This window comes from Zea mays, chromosome 5 (assembly GCF_902167145.1).
Source record: "Zea mays cultivar B73 chromosome 5, Zm-B73-REFERENCE-NAM-5.0, whole genome shotgun sequence".
NCBI lineage: Eukaryota > Viridiplantae > Streptophyta > Magnoliopsida > Poales > Poaceae > Zea > Zea mays.
Genome location: NC_050100.1, coordinates 155047603 through 155054713, shown reverse-complemented (window position 1 = coordinate 155054713; position 7111 = coordinate 155047603). Strand labels below are relative to the sequence as shown.

Here is a 7111-nt window from a genome sequence, read left to right as displayed (position 1 = left end):
CTTATGTAGTCATAATCTGCGATTTTTATTTCTAAGAATAAAAGATCCGTTAAAGGTTAGTTTGAAAACTTAAATCTTCTCCGGATTCTCGGAGATTGAGTGAAAAATTAGCTCATTTTCCCATCAACCCTAGGGAATCCCGGAGGAGATTTAAGTTTCAAAACTAGTCCTAAACAAAAACACGAACCCAACAAAACTGGGAAAACAAATCACTACAGACGGCTATAAACAATTAGCTCTGGACCTTTACTTCTACTTATTGATTGAAATCGGGGAAACAAATCTCTACAGCCGGTTATAAACAATTAGCTCTACACCTAATTTACTTCTACTTATTGATTGTTGTTGCGATAGTTAAGTAGCACTTTAATTCAAGGCTTAATATTATGTTAGTTTGCTGTTGTTCAAATTGTTAGACTTGTCGGTGTTATAAGCCACAACTAGTTACGGTTAATAGTCTGGCTAGCTCTAACCCTCCGATATATGAGGGGATTCAATGTCCAAGCTTCGATTGAACTAGGTTATAACATATCATCCTATATAGGTAGCTATGGTTGGTAGCCCCTCATTATGCCAGTGAGAGTACAACATGTGTATCCTGACCGCGTCGTTCGGTAGGCTTGTAGGTGATAGCTGGCTTTTATTCAGTGTGTCGTCTACCTACCCCTAGGCACCCTCGGAACCTTAGGATTTCACCGAAACAAGTTCTAGCTTATATGTGTTTATCAATAGGTTAACCACAAATAATTTGCAGAGTAGTAGAAGTATAGTTTGGATATCTATCTCCTCGTTCTCCTCCTAAACAAATTTACCAAGTTACCGATCCTAGAGTCCCTATCTATTTCTTCCTCATACACCAAGCTTTTTATCACTGGATTGCACTTACACCGTCTAAACACTATGTGTACAGCTATCAAGTTTATAATTTACTAGAACAAGCGGAACGGTGCAAAATTTATAAAATAGTGGTTATTTAAGAAACAAAACGGTAGAATGTCACACAAACAATAAGTCCTATAAGACATTTGAAAGAATAAGAATGATTCCCGTTCAAGTTTGAAAATCACTTCAAAAAGAAATTCTTTTCAGACATATACTAAGCAGTACTTGTATACAAAATAGCACTGAAACAAAATTACAGTCTGTACTATCTACTATACCAAAATGTCGGTGTGACCAAAAAAACATGACACAAACAAGCAAGGATGTATAGATATGGCAACAAAAGGGGAGAGCTAACGCCAATTAAAAGAAAGAAAGAATACACGCATCATTTTGACCCAACTCTAAAAGCTTCCAGAAAGGTAAATATTCCTACACGCTCATCCTGACAGTAGTAGTAAAAAGAAAGTGTGTGCCACATTTGCGCAATGTACGTACACGTTCATGTTACATCTCGGTCCAGAAAGCTCCACTGCTTGCAACAGCAGTGACGAATCGTCCGTCAGGTTAGAGCAGCAGCCGAAGGAAAACTCGGGTACCTTGAATTTGTGTGACTATGTGTGTTGTGATGCCACCCACTGCTCTGCAAGCCCATCGCCAGCCTCCAGCATACTAACCACCTCTAACATCTTGGTACTGACGTAATGTGGCCAGGGAGGAACTGGGTACATAGCAGCGCCACTTGCATCATCTCCTCTAGCTCAATGTGGTCATATTTGCTCCTCAGGCCCTTGTCGACAAGTGTGTCCAGCTGCTTTTCTTGGTGCATCTTCTTCAGCTGAACAACATCAATGTCTGTTAGCTCAAGTACAATCATATGCCACAAGTTATGTAGACCATATCAAACCGGTATCGCGCTAACTTACCTAGTCTAACATGGCTCCCTTCTAAACTAAGTCCAAGCAAACTAAACTTGTTTTAGTGAAGCGCGTAAACTCCTCAAGCTCAAATAGCCGGTTAATGCTCCAAAGCTTAAAATATTCTTTCCCACCCCACCGCGATTTAGTTTTCCCTATGTATAATGTTTCATGTGAAGAAAAAGAACATGAGAGCTCAAGCATTATTTAATACATTCCAAAGTGCTTCAAAGATGCACCCATGCAGTAAGATCAGTTTTGGACCATTACAAGCCAGTATAATAATTTGTGCTGGTAGCCTGGTAGACTCAGTGGTGGCACCTATATTATTGCCATTTGGTCATCGTAGGGACTTCTGTAAAAAAACACAGAAATCCCACCGAAGAAACCTAAAGCATTTCTTGAAACTTACAATAGCACTCTGTTTGAATTATATGCAGAAGCAATAGCAAATCAAGGAACTGGAATTAGAGAGAATTCCATGGTCATTGAGGATGTAGAGAGCTCGAAGGATTATTATGATCTCTTACAGTAGCACAAGAGTTTGTAGAAGGATGTCCATGATATTGTCCTCTCTCCAAAACATTTTCTACCTTTCTTACAACCTGGAAGGCTTGTCCACGTTGAATTTAGTACATATGAGCCAGCCAACTTTTCCATTGATGAAAATGTTACATGGGGAATTATAATAAACTTCGAAAAAGTGAAATCACATGGTGAAGGTACACAAGTTAAAACAGTAATCTCGTTCCAATCTATTCCTCTAATCTGATTCTCTATTTTGTTTATATGTTCAGAATACAGAATGATTTACCTACGTGTTCGGTAATGTATTCCATGACATGATTTATTCAGAATTCAGAATACATAATTGATCTGACTTGTTTTAAAAAACAAACAAAGCTGAGAGTAACCTAGTGTTGGTTCTTACAAAGCAACCGGAGCAGTGTAACATCAAGAAAACACAATTTATGAGAGCAAGTGTAGTAGAGCCAACATAGTCATAAGCTAAGAAGTCATGTCATAGTGGAGGTACGTGATGACATAGCTAACGTGGATATTGGCTTTGAAGAAGATTTAAATTTTCCAACAACAGCCCCATTAATTAGATAAAAAAGGCATACACAAAACTTTACGTACACATCCTAAGCAACAGGAACCAGACAAACAAAAAATGTGACCGCCGCTTCATCATATTCAAGCCTATAATGCTCGAGAATAACTTCTACCAACCTGACTTTGAATGGTACCCGCAACAATGCAGCAAGTGGATAAAATCATTGTCTATAAACTATAGGTAACAACAAAAGAAGATGCACAGATAAATAAAACGTTGTCTTAAATGAGAAGGCAATCAAACAAAAGGCTATTTCTTAGTTGCTTGAAGGAGCACTCTATATTCCAAAGGAAGAGCACAAGAATCAGAGACATCTAAACTGTCTTATGAACCTGAACGACAAAGTTATGATGCAACAGAGGAAAAAGAACAACGACATCTCTACACTGCAAGTGGTCAGTGTATCTATGGTAATCAGCTAAGGATAAAATTGCCCTAGTACAACATCAATTAGGCTGGCACTGAAAGTAAATGCTTTTTTAATAGCATTTAAAAATGTGGCCCCACACAGTGAACACCTCTTAGTGCTAAGTATGCCCTACTGCAGAGGATATTAATCAATGATGCAAGTTGAAACGACTATATTGACTACAATATTGTACAAAAATAGTTAAGAAATATATTGCATGTGCAGTTGTGAGAGAACCTATGGGCCAAGTGACCTCTAGAAAATAGATTTGCGAGATAAGATGGTATTCTATTAGCAATTATACCACATTAACACATAACACATCCAAGGGCCAAAACAATATTTGAGAAATAAAACAAATAAGGATGAGCAAACTACCACAAAGCAACATAAGCTAGAGAAGTTAGAAAAAATTAGTGCTATTTAGACAACCAAACACAAAGCACAACTAATATAACATAGGATCTTTCCAAGTGCATAACCAGAGAAAACACACAGAAGACAGAGCAATATTATGCTTCAGTTGCAAATAAATTTGCGTCGTTCATCACAGCACAGGGTTCCCTGTGAGGTTGTTCAGCACAACCGACTTGCCAGCTTCCTGCACAGAAAAGGAGCAGAAAAGATTGAGCCAGATCAGAAAGAGATGGAGGCGAGAGGGATCGAGCACGCATGGTGGACGGTAGGCACTTACAACGTTACCGAGCGCGGCGGCGTTGAGAAAGAGAAAGGTGGAGGGGTGGCGTGAGGTGTTTTCGACGGAGAGGTCATCGTCCGCAAGGAGCGAGGCGGCCTACCACATGGACTCGAAGAGCTAGACGAGCTCGTCGATTGCCTCCATGGCTGCTGAAGATGACATGTCCGCAGGGATCTCGAGGCTGGTCGGAAGATCTCGGGGTGGCGCTGGGGATTGGTGAGGTGCGCGGTTCGAGTGCGAAGCATAGAGAAATTGGGGGCAGACTCGTGGAATTCACGGGGACGCCCTGCTGCACCTCAACTCGAACCGCTTCGCGGGGACGCTCCCAGAGTCCCTCCCCAAGATGCGGCTCCTCCACGAGCTAGACGTCAGCAACAACCGCCTCTCGGGCGGCTTCCCGCAGCACATCTTGTGCCTGCCCAGCGTCAGGTACGTGGACCTGCGGTTCAACGACCTGCGCGGGCTGGTGCCGCCGACGCTCTTTGACAAGCCGTTGGACGCCATCTTCCTCAACGACAGCCGCTTTGACTTCGAGCTACCGGACAGCCTAGGCAACTCGCCGGCGCTCTTTGACAAGCCACTGGACGCCATCTTCGTCAACGACAGACGCTTCGACTTCGAGCTGCCGGACAGCTTGGGCAACTCGCCGGCGTCCGTGCTCGTGCTGGCCAACCTGCGCCTGCGCGGCTGCATCCCGCGCAGCGTGGGCCGCATGGCGGGCACGCTGGCCGAGCTGGTGGCGCTCAACTCGGGCCTCCGCTCCTGCCTTCCGCAGGAGCTGGGCTGGCTGCGCGAGCTCACGAGGTTGGACCTCAGCTCCAACCAGATGCAGGGGATGCTGCCAGAGTGCCGGAGTCCATGGCCGGCTTGCACGGCCTGCAGCAGCTCCACGTGGAGCGCAATGAGCTGTGGGGCCACGTCCCCGAGGGCGTCTGTGCGCTACCCGCACTCCGCAACTTCACCTACTCGTACAACTACTTCTGCTCTGAGCCAAGCCGCTGCCTCGACGTCCTCCAGGTCGACGACCGCCAGAACTGCATCGCCGCCAGGTTCACGAGGCGAGTCAGCAACGCTCTAGCTTCTGCCTCAACAGTCATGCCACCTTCACCAGGTCCATCTCGCCGGAAGCGGAGCATACAGATCTGCGGCGCCGGCGTGTGGTCTCAGCTCCTCCACGGAGCCAGGTGGCGAGACTGGGGAGGGGGTTGTTGAAGCTACTGATGTGGACTACGGCAGCCATCTCTGCCTATGCCACTGTTCACGGACGCAACGCTCTATTCATCGAATCCAAACGTAAATTCGGGTCCGATGCACTTGGGCGCACGTGGCGAGACGTGGTGGGCGGAAGCCCCGCCGAATACGGAGGAGCCTCCAATTTCTAGTGGCTTTTAACAAGAAGTAATTTCAAGTTTAAGTTGGTCAGTTACCTCTAGCCTGTCACTTCTCGTGGAAAATATGATACATACAATAACTATTTTCAACTTTAAAATAGAAAAGAGTGTCAAATATCATAAGATAATAGTGAAATCCATATTATAATCTAAAACTTATTTTCACCTTTTGGACCATTTCCAATTGACATTTTTTAATGAAGGAACATAATGACTTAGGGAGGATGTGACTATATGGCTATCTATGTTCGATTATTTTTTGCCTAACATTATCCCATCGTCTCCAAATGGAGTCATCTCGACTACTCCTGAAACACATATTCCATTCAATCAAAATAGGTTGAAGATATCCCACACAGCTAGTAGTTTCGAGAGGAATTTAAGCACTGGTTAATAATTTATCTAGGCTTATGTAAGAAAACAAAAATAGTACCAAATATTTTTAATGGTCCAATAAATATGGTGAAGTGTACCAAAAACTTAAGAGGTGTGGTCTCAGAGGCACGTTACTTCATCTTAGTCTCAAGATACTGAAACAAGATTGGAAACATTATCATATATTCATAACACTAGGAGATTATGAAGCAAAATAGTATATTTTATCTATCACCGACGCTTCTTAACAGCTAGATGATATTGTGCGAGTGTTGAATATTGTGAACTATGTATTGGTTATGAACTATCAATTGTTTTAATGTTGAATGTACATATGTTACAGGTTGCAAACTCTACATTGATTTTATGCTCTATGTTGTGAACTATGTTTTGGTTTTATGCTTTATGCATATATGTTGAATGTTGTAAAATCTATATTGGTATATATGTACAAATCAAATTGTAAATACATAGAGTAATATTGAAAGGGAATTTAGCCTTAAAGCCATTTCTATAATTGTTTTGATGCTTGATGACCATCACCACCATGTCGACTAACTAGTTTGCTAAAGTATATAATCATAGGTCCATAAGATAAAAAAGACGATTGAATGATTGATAGAGAAAATCTAAGTCTAAAAAAGCTTAAGTCACAAACTGTTCGGGATAACCTGCAGACCGTCTATGATACGAAGATTAGAAATTGGACAGAAAATGTGTGAATCAAGCTCTTGTACTACTAACTGTTCGGACCTAATTCAAGTACCGTCCAGACCCCTGCGCGGACCATCTAACTATAATTCACAGATCGTCCATGAAAGGATCACGATGCCCAAGAGGGGGGTGAATTGGGCTTTTCTAAAAATCAACACTAATTAAACCCTAAGCAAGAGCCCAACTTCACCCCAACAACTAGCACTAAGAGAATAATACTAGAAATACAACAATGCTAAGACAATACTTCAAATACTTGCTAAACAAATACACAATGTAAAATGCTTGAATTAAATGCGGAATGTAAAGCAAGGTTTAGAAGACTCCTCCAATTTTTCCCGAGGTATCGAAGAGTCCGCACTCTCCACTAGTCCTCGTTGGAGCACCCGCGCAAGGGTATCGCTCCCCCTTGGTCCTCGCAAGAACCAAGTGCTCACTACGAGATGATGCTTTGCCACTCCGGCGCGGTGGATCCCTCACGATCGCTTACAAACTTGAGTCGGGTCACCAACAAGATCTCCACGGTGATCACCGAGCTCCCAACGCCACCAAGCCGTCTAGGTGATGCCGACCACCAAGAGTAACAAGCCGTAGACTATCGCTTGACCA

General features: G+C 43.0%; 1 pseudogene; it reads left to right on the top strand.

Moving 5' to 3' along the window:
* Positions 1-4164: 4164 nt before the first annotated feature.
* On the top strand, positions 4165-5234 carry LOC103628574 (leucine-rich repeat extensin-like protein 6; annotated as a pseudogene).
* Positions 5235-7111: the final 1877 nt, after the last annotated feature.